This window comes from Cyprinus carpio, unplaced genomic scaffold (assembly GCF_018340385.1).
Source record: "Cyprinus carpio isolate SPL01 unplaced genomic scaffold, ASM1834038v1 S000006655, whole genome shotgun sequence".
Lineage (NCBI taxonomy): Eukaryota > Metazoa > Chordata > Actinopteri > Cypriniformes > Cyprinidae > Cyprinus > Cyprinus carpio.
Window position 1 is genome coordinate 6,228 of NW_024879279.1, and position 14,315 is coordinate 20,542.

Sequence of the window (14,315 nt, forward strand, 5' to 3'; positions counted from 1 at the left end):
GTATAAAACTATTTATACATGCTGCCTCTGGGATTTTTCTTCACCAGATAAATGGGATTTATGCGGTTGTTGCAACAATTTTGATCGAGATTTTAAGACTCCCGGTTATCATTAATGACCTGCAGTATAATAAGATTAATTTTGCTCCGTGAACGGCGAGAGAGCACACATTAGTTAGCTATGCTAATGGTTAAACCCACAGGAGTAATAGTCTAGTTGTATGGCATCAATCTAGCTATACATAACTTAAGGCCTTAATTTTAAGATACGCGAGGAAAATCGCTCGCTATCTTCTTTTTGCGCTAAAAGAAGTATCGCCATTTTATAGGGTAACATTTTATAAACTGCAGTTAACTTAAGTCATTAGCAGTGCCTGGATTCTCAGTGAGGAACTCGGGAACTGTTAAGGCTTGGAACGTGGGCATGTATAGCCTACACATTCATTCACAAAAACATGCGTTTGGATAGTAGTCTTGTTTTGAATGAACACGCATAAGAAACATGGTTACTGAGTCTGCTCACAGAACTAAGTTTAAAACGTTGCCCTAAATTCTCCACCAATATGTAACAAATTAGCTCAAAGTGAGATGTACATAATTAATCACAACGGGTTATTATTAACTACATTAGAGATGTGATTTAAATGATTATTGCAGTAAGCCCTACAGGAGGCGCTACTGGCTTTTGTATTGGTTTAGCTCTGCCTGTTTACGTCAAATGACGTGCTCTTCAGCAGCTGTGTTATTGATAAAACACTTAATCGCCACTTTTCTCTGCTCCTGGCAAAATCCTATTAATAAACTGTTGAAGACTACTTTGAGAAATCCGTGAATTCATGACATGGTGTCAGAACTGGGATCTTTCGCCTGTGAACAAGTTTGAAGCAACGAGATGGCTAAGTTTCAGTCTCCTGAATCGTTTGACTTCACCCAGCCTTCGACGTGGCCGATCTGGAGACAGCGTTTTTCCTGCTTTCGGATAGCAACTAAGCTGAACCAAGAAGACGACGATATACAAGTAAATACGCTGTTATATGCAATGGGGAAAGAGTCAAAACCTATCTTTAGCATGTTTACATTTCCAGATGATGTGCAGCACTCTTATGAAGAGGTTTTGAAAAAGTTTGATGAACATTTTGTGCCAAAGCGAAATACGATACACGAACGTGCCTGTTTCCATAGACGCTCACAGCCCCATGGGGAGAGCATGGAAGCGTTTTGTCAGAGAGCTTTATAAGCTTGCAGAGCACTGCGATTTTGGAGCAACTAAAGATGAACAGATTAGGGATCGCATTGTAATCGGCATTGCAGATGGAGAAGTGTCCCAAAAGTTACAACTCGAACCGGACTTGACATTGGAGAAGGCAATCAGTATTGCGCGACAGTCGGAGCTTATTCGGGCACAAAACGCCAGCGCCAGAGCATCAAATGTTGAGGTGGGTGCCGTTAATGCACGCAAGTATAAGCACCCAAGCAGTACGACAAAAGCTATGCTAAAAACAAAGATGAACATACAAGAAAGTGACTCATCAAGCAAGAAAAATGTGCACAAGTTGTGTGGGAGACAGCATGACTATGGTGCATGTCCAGCTACAGGTAAACGCTGCAGCAAATGCAATAAAACAGGACATTTTGAAGCACTGTGCAAAACTAAGAATGTGAATGCAATTAAAAACTACAGATGGTGATAGTGATGAGGGTAGTGCTTGGTTTCTCGGGGCTGTTGCTGATGGCAGTGAATGTGATGAGGACAAATGGTATGAAGACCTACAAATCAATGGCACAACTGTTACGTTCCGGATTGATACAGCCGCGGATGTAACGGTGATTCCTGAGGAAATATATTTATCCCTGCAACAGCGCCCTCTTCTGGTGATGACAAAATCAAGCTTCACAAGCCCAGGTGGAAAGCTCGTGTGTGAAGGCAAGTTTATGACACATTGTGAAAAACATGGAGAGACTTTCCCATTTTGGATTTATGTTATGTCAGGCCCCTTCACAACAAACTTACTTGGACAGAAAACTGCAATCAAAATGGGACTAGTGCGCAGAGTAAATGGACTTGAGTCATTCGATGATGTATTTGGGAACATTGGACTGTTAAACTGTGAGCCAGTCAAAATAGAGCTTAGGCCGGACGCCGAGCCATACAGCATTGTAACCCCACAGCGCATCCCATTTCCAATCCTACCTCAAGTGGAGGAGGAACTGAAGCGAATGCAGTCTCTTGGCATCATAGAAGAAGTAAAGGAAGCCACAGACTGGTGTGCTCCTATGGTGCCAGTGATTAAAAAGAATAAGAAACCTTGGATCTGTGTGGATCTTACCAAACTGAATAAAGCTGTTAAAAGAGAAAGGTTTATCCTGCCCACGTTAGAGGATATTGCACCAAAATTGTCAGGCGCAACAGTGTTCTCCACAGTGGACGCATCAAGTGGGTTTTGGCAGATCCCACTCGATGAGAGCAGCAGGAAACTTACAACCTTTATAACTCCAGTGGGCCGCTTCTGTTTCCGTTGCCTTCCTTTTGGCATTACATCTGCACCGGAAATATTTCAGCAGAAAATGAGCTCACTTCTGAGAGATCACACCGGTACAGAAGTTGTCATGGATGACATTCTGATCTTTGGCAAAGATCAGGAAGACCACGACCGGAACCTTCAAGCTGTGTTGAAAACAATTAAAGCCTCAGGACTGAAATTAAATAATGAAAGATGTGTTTTAAGGAAACTTGAGGCTGTGTTGAAAACAATAAGGATTGGGAAAAATGGTATTAAACCGGACACTGAGAAAGTCAGAGCCATTGCGGAACTTCCCAGCCCAACGAACATAACGGAACTGCGTCAGAGGATTGGAATGATAAACTACTTGGGAAAATTCCTTCCTGAGCTCTCCACTTTCATGCACCCTATAAATAGCCTATTGAAGAGTGACACCGTGTGGACATGGGGAGAATAACAGGAGGGAGCCTTCAAAAAGGTAAAAGGCATGCTAACCTCAGCACCCGTACTGGCATATTATGACACAACAAAGCCAACAGTGGTAAGCGCAGATGCAAGTAGTGATGGCCTAGGGGGCGCACTCTACCAAGAACACAGTGACAGACTCCGACAAGTCGCCTTTTGTTCAAGGACACTGACAGAGACTGAGTGTAGGTACTCCCAGATTGAAAAGGAATGCCTCGCCAGTGTTTGGGCATGCGAGCGCTTTGGGAGGTATTTACAAGGTATGGACAGGTTCGTGCTTGAAACCGAGCACAAACCTCTGGTTCCACTTATCAACAGCTACGACCTGGATAAAGCACCTGTTAGGTGCCAGAGGTTATTGATGCGTCTAATGAAGTTTAACGCTGAAGCTGTTCATGTACCAGGAAAACAGCTCATTGTTGCTGACACTCTGTCTCGTAACCCCCTGCAGGGCGGTACTGTGTCAGAGACAGAGCATGATGTCAAAGCTTATGTTCAGGCAGTGATTGAAACTAGACCGATCACCAGCGACAGACTTACTGCAATGAGAAAAGCTACAAGCAAGGACAACATTCTTCAAACGGTGATTCGTTACACAAGTGATGGCTGGCCCTCAGATTTGTCCTGCCTGTCACACAACCTGCTCAAATATCACGCCGCTAGAGCTCACCTGTCTGAAGTCAATGGACTCTTGCTGCATGATGATCGCATTGTTGTTCCTCTTTCAATGCAAAAGGCTGTGCTGTCACAAATACATGCAGGTCATCAGGGACTCACGAAGTGCCGGAAAAGGGCTAACATTTCAGTGTGGTGGCCAGGTGTCGGGAGAGACATTACTGAGCTGGTAAAAGCATGTGAGTTTTGCATCAAGAATAAACCAACTCAAAGAAAAGGGCCACTGATCACCACACCACTGCCAATAGGAGCTTGGCAGAAGATAGCCGCTGATTTATTTGAGCTTGAAGGTAAACAGTATTTAGTAGCAACAGACTATTACTCACGCTACATTGAGATTTCTCACCTACCTTCTACAAGCAGCAACCAAGTCATCACTCGCTTGAAGTGCATGTTCGCCAGGTGGGGGATCCCATTTGAGCTAGTTACAGATAATGGCCCTCAGTTTGCTTCAGCGGAGTTTCGCCTGTTCAGTGAGGAGTACAACTTTGAGCACACAACGTCAAGCCCTCATTACCCTCAAGCGAATGGAGCTGCTGAGAGGAGTGTAGCCATCGCAAAAAGAATACTTCGACAACCAGATCCACAACTAGCCTTGTTGAGTTACAGAGCCACAACTAACACCGCAACAGGCCAGAGCCCAGCTCATCTGATGATCGGACGAGAAATCAGAACCACAGTTCCTGTGTTGCCACAGCAGCTGAGCCCGACTGCAGTCGACTATCAGGCAGTAAGATTTAAGGACCAACAATCCAAAGCTGCCTACCGTCGTTTCTTCTACAACAAACGTCACTCAACCCGACCTCTGCCTACACTGCAGCCTGGGAGGGTTAATGTCAAACTGGATGGGGAGAAGGGCTGGAAAACCCCAGCAAAAGTTATCGAGAAAGCTCAAGAGCCCAGGTCCTATCTAATCCAAACCGACCAAGGGACTGTTGCCCGCAGGAACAGGAGGCATTTGCAAGAAGTGTCCGAACCAGTTTCTGAGAGTGCTGGACAAGAGACCAATATTGACTGTGACTTTGCCACTCAAGGTGACACAGACATCCCTCTCACTCCTACTGGTTCACCTGTGTCCTGTGTCCCAATTATTTCCTCGAGTTCGGGCGCTTCTCCAAAGAGAACCTTAGCCGGGAGAGCTATTAGACCACCCGCCAGGTTTAAGGACTATGTTTAAGTTGAAAATGTACTTTACGGGTCATGTATTGTGTTACAGTACTGACTTCTTGTTCTGATATTATTATGGAAGTTACAGTGACAGTTAAATCGTTAGTGACAGTTAGTATTTTGTTTAAGACTTTGTTAATCTGAATATATTGAGATACAGCTAAGTTACAAAGGTACTTACACTATTTGGTATAAATACTTAATTGACTGTTAAAACAAAATTAATAGAAATGTAATACTACTGATTGGAATTTGCTTAAGAGGGGAGATGTGATGTGATTTAAATGATTATTGCAGTAAGCCCTACAGGAGGCGCTACTGGCTTTTGTATTGGTTTAGCTCTGCCTGTTTACGTCAAATGACGTGCTTTTCAGCAGCTGTGTTATTGATAAAACACTTAATCGCCACTTTTCTCTGCTCCTGGCAAAATCCTATTAATAAACTGTTGAAGACTACTTGAGAAATCCGTGAATTCATGACAACATTCATCTTCAGGAATTACTTGTAGCATTATATCATTAATAGTACAATAAAATGATTTGTTCGTCTGCAGGGCGGACAGTGTTAATCGTTTATTGACTCTAAGTAAAATTATTTCTCTGGCCACGAAAAATAATTTTACTACTAATACATTGCTCCCAGAGCTGTAACGAAACCGGAACGTTAAAGTGACCTCGTCCTGTGAGCAGCAAACACAGACGACCAAGTGTGAATACATATGGATGTTTATTAAACTACACTACAGGGAAACATGCAACATCTGACTAGACACAAACATACACACATTAAACATAAATGCCAACGCAAGGAAGGCATGGATAGAGAGAGAGAGCGATAGAGAGAGAGAGATGGAGAGAGAGAGAGAGAGAGCGATAGCGTAAGCGATCGCTCGCGAGAGAGTGAGTAGTGATTCATGTATTTGTTTTTAATCTAAATAAATAACTGTTTGTTAAGATCAATGAATTTATTTAATTTAATTAAAAGGGGTCAAAGCCTAGAAGCGCATCTAAATAGTTAACAAGCGGTTACTTGCATTGGTTCTGTAGTTGCTGAGTAAAGTGTCCCAGTGCATGTGTAATGCGTAGATTCCCGTTGAATCGATTCCTATTGAAATATTCCTTTTTTTATTTGTTGGGTTTAATGGTTTGGTGTTTTTATACATGGTTGCTGAAAACTGCCAGAAGATCGGACTCCCCGGAAGGGGAGTCGCGAGGTGTCCAAGGTGATGGGTGTCTCCAGGGAACCGCAAGTTAAGAGAAGCGCCTTTTGGGTGTGGAAGAGGTTTTATCTGGTTTCCCGGTAACACCCCTTTTGGTTGGATTGACCAATAACAAGGCATATAGTTTCAGCGGGGAAAGTGTTTCTTTGTCTCAATGACACCTGATTTGCATATTTTATGAAAGGAGTGATGAACTGGTTATCTGGTAACCCAAAACTATGGTACAGATAGTATGATGCATTTTAGGCTCACATAATGTACATAATTGTTTGGGGAATAAAAAGCAGATCATTTTGATACCAAGGACAACATATGTCGAAGATCTTAAAGAAGAGATCCACTCATATACCTGAGTATAAGCATTGAGAGAAACACCCTAACTAATACAAATCAAGAATGGTAACTAGGCTACTACCATAGTGAAACATACAAACAATACATGCATATACCAGATACATTTGTAACTGATTAATTATAGTCTAAATGAATAAAAGTGTGTGTGTGTGTGGTGAGAATGTGGTGAGGCTGCTCAGCCAGGCCCCCTTTCGTGTCTGGCATCGAGGGCTATCTAGTTATCTCGGAATGTGTTTGAAGTCGGATGGGGAGACCCGAGAGTTGGTCTGCTCAGTATCTTCCAGATAACGGGGGGAAACTTTGCCATAAAGCACTCATATAAATGTATACTATGGGGCCAGATTCTGTAATTTATATGCAAATGTCAAAAGGCTCTAAAAGGAATCCCTACAACATAAAGCCCAAATGATCGTATATGATCTTAAGCAGGTGCTACATAAATTATAGTCATTTTATATTCTCAAAGTATATTTTCTACAATAAATGAGAATTTTTTTCACGTACATTGCTAATAGGTATTTTTTTTTATCTTTATCTGATATTTTAATATATATAGTGTTACACAGAGAGATGCATTTGTGAAAGCACTCAGTTCTATTTAATTTTATTTATCTTTTGTAATAAAATAGTTTAAATGAAATGATCCTGAAGTGCTTTTTAAAGTGATTGTTTAAATAATATATATGTTCTTGATTAAATATGGTAATTCAAAGAATTCACCTTAATCTGTCTCTGTTATAGTTCAGTTCATCAGAAGAGATCAGACGCAAAGTCCAGCTGTGTGCCTATGGGTCATAAAATAGAATTTAAGAGTGAAGATACAAAGACTGATCTCAGGTATAGTTTTATATAAATATTATTATAGCATGTCATTTTATATCAATGGTTTTAGATCGATGCAGCAGCTGATTTCAGTTTTTCGATGTAAGTCATTGAATTTGTTTGAAAGCATAATGTGAGTAGTTTTTATATGAATACAGAAGAAATTGTGTCATACCTTGGTTTACTATAATGTGATTTATTTTTTTCAGTAGTTTTCTCTCAATAATTTCTATGTACTAAATACAGGATTTTAATGCAGTCTTACATTTTAAAACATATTTTAGGAGCATTGAATGATTAACGGGTTTTGTAGTCTAATCTAGTCAGTGTTTTAAAATATAATTTATATAGTATTAAAGTATATATAATATATACACTACCATTCAAACATTTGGGGTCAGTAAGATTTTTTTGGTTCAGTTTTTTGAAGGAAAGAAATTAATACTTTCATTAGCAGCAAATCATCATATTAGAATGATTTCTGAAGATCATGTGACACTGAAGACTGGAGTATTGATGCTGAAAATACAGCTGTGCATCACAGAAATAAAATATATTTTAATATGTTTTAAAATAAAGTTATTAAAAATCATTATATATATATATATATATATATATACGTAGTGAAGATACAAAGATTGATTTCAGGTCTAATATTACTGTAAAAGATTATTTGATTATGATACAGAATACATAAAAGTCACTGTGCTCATTAGCTTATTTAATAATGCAGTATTTTAATTGTACAGGCATGAAGTCCTCCACAGGTTTAGATCAAATCTGCTGAAGAAGTTTGAGTGTCCGTATGAAGGAACAGTGACGCAGGGAAACCCAACACTCCTGAATGAGATCTACACAGAGCTTTACATCACAGAGAGTGAGAGTGGAGAGATCAGTAATGAGCATGAGGTGAGACAGATTGAGACACAATCCAGGAGAGCAGCAACAGAGGACACAGCCATCAAATGCAGTGATATCTTTAGACCTTTACCTGGACAAGACAGAGCCATCAGAACTGTGCTGACAAAGGGAGTCGCTGGCATTGGAAAAACAGTCTGTGTGCAGAAGTTGATCCTGGACTGGGCTGAAGGGAAAGAGAATCAGGACGTCCAGCTCATATTTCCACTCCCTTTCAGAGAAATCAACCTGATAAAGGACAAAACACTCAGTCTTTCAGATGTTCTTCATGTCTTTTTCCCTGAAACTAAAGAAATGGAAATATCCAGAGATGAATATAAAGTGTTGTTCATCTTTGATGGTCTGGATGAGTGTCGTCTGTCTCTGGACTTTAAGAGCAAAGTGAAACTGTGTAATATATCTGAATCAGCCTCAGCAGACGTGCTGCTGATGAACCTCATTGTGGGGAATCTGCTTCCCTCTGCTCTGATCTGGATCACCTCCAGACCAGCAGCAGCTGATCTCGTCCCCTCTGAGTGTGTCCATCGAGTGACAGAGGTACGAGGCTTCAATGAGCCACAGAAGGAGGAATACTTCAGGAAGAGAATCAGTGATCAGAGTCTGGCCGACAGGATCATCTCACACCTGAAGTCATCAAGGAGCCTCTACATCATGTGCCACATCCCAGTGTTCTGCTGTATCTCAGCCGCTGTTCTGGAGAAGATGTTGAGTCGAGCAGAGAGTGGAGAGATTCCCAAGACTCTCACTCAGATGTACACACGCTTCCTGATCCTTCAGACCAACATCAAACATGAGAAGGACTATGAGAAGAAGGTGACAGATGAAGACATGATCCTCAAACTGGGGGAAGTGGCTTTTCAGCAGCTTGTGAAAGGAAACCTGATCTTCTATGAGGAAGACCTGAGAGAGTGTGGAATTGATGTGACAGAAGCGTCAGTGTACTTAGGATTGTGCACTCAGATCTTCAGAGAGGAGTTGGGCTTGTATCAGGGGAAAGTCTTCTGCTTTGTTCATCTGAGCATTCAGGAACATCTAGCGGCTCTATAAGTGCACCTCTCCTGTACAAACAACAACATAAATGTGTTTGAGTCGCTTTGTTCATCTGAGCATTCAGGAACATCTAGCGGCTCTATAAGTGCACCTCTCCTGTACACAGGTTTCATTATATGAGCTGCATCAGAGAGCTGTGGATGAGGCTCTACGGAGTAAAAATGGACATCTGGATCTTTTCCTGCGGTTTCTTCTGGGTTTGTCAGTGGAGTCTCATCAGATTCTCCTACAAGGTCTAATGAAACTGAAAAGAAGCAGCTCTGACAGCATTGAGGAAACAGTTGAGTACATCAAGAAGAAGATCAGGACCATTGACTCTCCAGAGAAATCCATCAATCTGTTCCACTGTCTGAATGAACTTGGTGATCATTCACTAGTGAAGGAAATACAACAGTATCTGACATCTGGAAATTAGGAAGAAGCCAAACTCTCTTCATCTCAGTGGTCAGCTGTAGTTTTTGTGTTGTTGACATCAGAAGAGGAACTGAAGGAGTTTCGTCTTGATAAATTTGTTAAAGGAAATAATAATCCTGAAAATATGAAAGTTCTTCAGAAGCTGCTGCCTGTGATTAAAGAATCCAGATCAGTTCTGTAAATATCACTGAGAACAATCACTTCACTGATAAAACACTCAGAAAAACAAAGTTAAAGCTCATAAATCTTCAGTGCTGCAGATGTTGTCCAGAGTTTAGTGGTCAGTATTTAGATGTGTTTTATATCAAACCAGTGACACCGTTAGATTCAGAGACAGAGAAGTGGCATATGAATAAATTATTTGGGTTTGTCAATAATTTACAAATGACTTTGCAAAAAAAAAAAAGAAAAAAGGAATTTATGTAATTGTAATTTTTAAAGGGGTCATGAACTGCCTCTGTATTTTATTTTGTACCATTCTCTGAGGTCCACTTATAATATTGTCAAGATTTTTACATCAAAACACATCATAATTTAGAAGTAATAAGTTATTTTCTGTCCTGTTTTTGACCTCCTCATCAGAACGCTGTGTTTGAATAGATGTGGAGGATTGTAGACTCAGAAGTAAACACACACTGCTGTGATTGGCTGATAGTTGTGTGTTTGACCGTCTATGTCCTTCACAGATGGACGCTGATGTGATTTAGGTCAAAAACACATAAATAACTCAATACATATCAAACGATCTGTAAGAAGAGACAAAGCAACAGTGATCTATCACACTATTACATCATAGAGTAGATCATTACACAAGCTGGTGTTTTGTCAGACTGCCTTCAGTATAAGCTGTTTTTAGACTAACGATGAAGTTTTGAGTTCTGAAACTTACATTATGTTTTTATAGTACAGTGTACTCTTATGTCAAAAGTCCATGACCCCTTTAAAATACTATTGTGCAACAAAGTAACTGTTTAATAACACATAATTCTGTCTTTATCTTTCGATGCCGTCCGACCATTCTCAGTCCTTTCATGAGCTCTTGGAAAGAAGTAAATGAACATGAAGCCTTTTAGTCTGCTCACAAACTTCTTCCCCCGTTTATTATTAAATCCACACATTATATAGTTGCATTGCAAGGGGGTGGTGTTTTAGTTTATCCTATGAGATATGGATTACATATGTGTGGTACCCAAGCCAAGAAATATATGTTATATAAAATGGAAGTATGGCCAGGAAGTTCTGGACATATTAGGAGCACACTTGGCCAAGGATACCTCAACTCTGAGCAGAAGGACAGACTGAACTCAATAACCTTCGGGCCTATAGCCCCCGTCCTGGTCTGAACATCTGAACTCATGAGGAAATGTGCATGTGTGCGCATACATTGAGGTATAGAAAGAGAACACAGAAGGGAGGAGGGAGCAAGACAGAAGAAAAGGAGTAAGAAGGGAGGAGGGATTGCAGAGAGGCACAAAACATCTGGCAGAGAGCATAATATAATCTAAGAGTTTCCCCCATTTGTTTATATAATAAACAACATAAAGGCTCTCTGCCCAATTCCCCTTCTCTTAACATTAGCTCAGCATTTTTCTCATTCCACTTAAGATCAGCACATTCAACAGTTCTATTCATCACCACACTTACGAGCATCCTTTACCAACTTGCGAACCAAGGCAAAAGTCATTCTGATTGTTCGCTACTTCCCTTGCCTTATAATTCCTAAGCATTCCTAGACATATTCAGTAAACCTTTATCAATCATTTACCATCCGCCTCATTATAAGGGTTATCTGTGCAACATGATATTCCCACTATAACACATTTTGCCCTTTAAACATAATCTGTTCATATTGCAGTGCAGGTAACTGTAAGCCTTGTAGCTTTTCCTTGTCCTCAGTCTTAACAATATGGTTGGCTAATCACTACCACATGTTCTTAGCAAATGTATGATGTATCTGCATTATCTAGCCAATTTTCCTCACCCATATTTACAAGGAAATATGTACAGGTGAGCAGGCTTTCAACACAGCCAGGCATATTACCAGTTTAGCAGCCATGGCCTGATAATTTTAGTATTATTCTTACAAGTTTTATTTCCCTTCACATAATTCTCTATCAAAACATAATATATTAGATTGCAAAAATTTAAATGCTTTTGTTAGAAACAACACGTTCACTCATCACCCAGTCGATCCTTAATGCAGTGACCTGTGAGAAAAAAATCGTGTGGACTGAGGGCTGTCTATTTCCCCAATAACACCAGCAGAGTGAGAGGACTAGAACCCATATCATTCCAAGTTCAATCAATATCATTTATTTATTTATTTTTTTCCATCTGATTTCTTTCCTCTTCCCCCTGTATACCACGTCTTAGTGGTATACACTAAAGTTCAAATTCAACTCAACTCAACTTAATTCAACTATTTCTGTGTTGTTTCAAGGTATCTCACTATCATCAAATAATTTCTGAAACATGACCTTTTTAATTCAGGCTTTTAACCTATTAATATCAGTTTTTCTGTGAAACACTCAGCCCACATGTAACATGTTAACAAGCACAATATATTTCATACATATGACACATAATCAGAATCAGAATCAGAATCAGAATCAGAAAGAGCTTTATTGCCAAGTATACTTGCGCATACAAGGAATTTGTTTTAGTGACATAAGCTTCCAGTACACAAAAGACAACAACACACAGTCAAAAAAATAAAAAATAAAAACCCTTTGCAGATAAATAAGTGTATAAACAATTGTGCTATAAATGATAATGGAATTGGATTGAGTAAGATGCAGGGATGTACTAGGATGAAGGGGTAACAAATAAATATAAGGATATTGCACATTTTTATTGTATAAGTGGGGAACATTTAACTGTTCATGAGGTAGATTGCCTGGGGGAAGAAACTGTTCTTGTGCCTGACTGTCCTGGTATTTGCGGCTCTGAAGCGCCGGCCAGATGGCAAGAGTTCAAAGATGGGGTAACTTGGGTGTGAGGGATCCAGAGTGATTTTCTGAGCCCTTTTCCTCACTCTGGATGTATACAGTTCTTGAAGGGTGGGCAGGGGAGTACCAATAATCCTTTCAGCAGTCCGAAACCGTTCTCTGTAGTCTTCTGATGTCTGATTTTGTAGCTGAACCAAACCACACAGTTATTGAAGTGCACAGGACAGACTCAATGACGGCTGAGTAGAACTGTTTCAGCAGCTCCTGTGGCAGGTTAAACTTCCTCAGCTGGCGAAGGAAGTACAGCCTTTGTTGGGCCTTTTTAACAATGGAGTCAATGTGATTGTCCCACTTCAGGTCCTGAGAGATGGTGGTTCCCAGGAATCTGAATGACTCCACTGCAGCCACAGTGCTGTTCATGATGGTGAGTGGGGGGGAGTGCAGGGGGGTTTCTTCTGAAGTCCACGATCATCTCCACTGTTTTGAGCGTGTTCAGCTCCAGGTTGTTAAGACTGCACCAGACAGCCAGCTGCTCAACCTCTTGTCTGTAAGCAGACTCGTCCACCGTCCTGGATGAGACCGATGAGTGTGGTGTCGTCTGCAAACTTCAGGAGCTTGACAAAGGGGTCTTTTGAGGTGCAGTCGTATGGTGTACAGCGAGAAGAGCAGGGGGGAGAGAACACATCCCTGAGGGGCACCGGTGTTGGTGGAGCAGCTGTTGGACATGAATTTCCCCAGTCTCACTAGCTGTTGCCTATCTGTCAGAAAGCTGGTGATCCACTGACAGATAGAACTAGGAACAGAGAGCTGGGTCAGTTTGGTCTGGAGGACTGTTGGGATGATGGTGTTGAAAGCCGAACTGAAGTCCACAAACAGGATCCTCACATAAGTCCCTGTTTTGTCCAGATGTTGCAGGATGAAGTGCAATCCCATGTTGATTGCATCATCCACAGACCTGTTTGCTCGGTAAGCAAACTGCAGGGGGTCCAGTAAGGGTCCAGTGATGTCCTTCAGATAAGCCAGAACCAGTTTTTCAAACGACTTCATGACGACAGATGTTAGAGCCACAGGTCTGTAGTCGTTAAGTCCTGTAATCTTGGGTTTTCTTTGGAATGGGGATGATGGTGGAGCGTTTTGAAGCAGGAAGGCACTTCACACAACTCCAGAGATCTGTTGAAGATCTGTGAAAAGATGGGGGCCAGCTGGTCAGCACAGGTTTTCAGACAGGCTGGTGTAACACCATCTGGGCCTGGTGCTTTTCTTTTTTTGTTCTTCCTGAAGACCTGGCACACTTTATCTTCAGAGATTTGAAGAGCAGGAGGTGTGGAGAGGGGGATTGCAGGAGGTGTTAACGGTTGTGTAGAGAGATGGTCAGAATGGGTGTTGGGGGTTTCAAATCTACAATAAAACTCATTCAGGTCGTTAACAAGTCGTTGATTAGCCTCAGTGCAGGAGGATGGTGTCTTGTAATTAGTGATGGCTCTCAGTCCACTCCACACTGAAGTTGAGTCGTTGGAAGTAAACTGGTCTTCCAACTTTTTAGCGTAGGTCTTTTTAGCCGCTCTAATCTCTTTGTTCAGTGTGTTCCTGGCCTGATTGTACAAGACTCTGTCCCCATTTTTGTAGGCATCCTCTTTGGCCTGACGAAGATGTCTGAGTTTTGCTGTAAACCATGGCGTTATCATTGTTGAATGTTAAATAAGTCCTGGTAGGAATGCATATATCCTCAAAAAAACTAATATATGATGTTACGGTCTCTGTGAGTTCGTCCAGATTGGTGGTA

General features: G+C 41.0%; 1 pseudogene; it reads left to right on the top strand.

Annotated features, from left to right (window-relative positions):
- The first annotated feature begins 7,943 nt into the window (after positions 1 to 7,943).
- Positions 7,944 to 14,315, top strand: part of LOC122134280 — a 51,765-nt pseudogene continuing 45,393 nt past the window's right edge.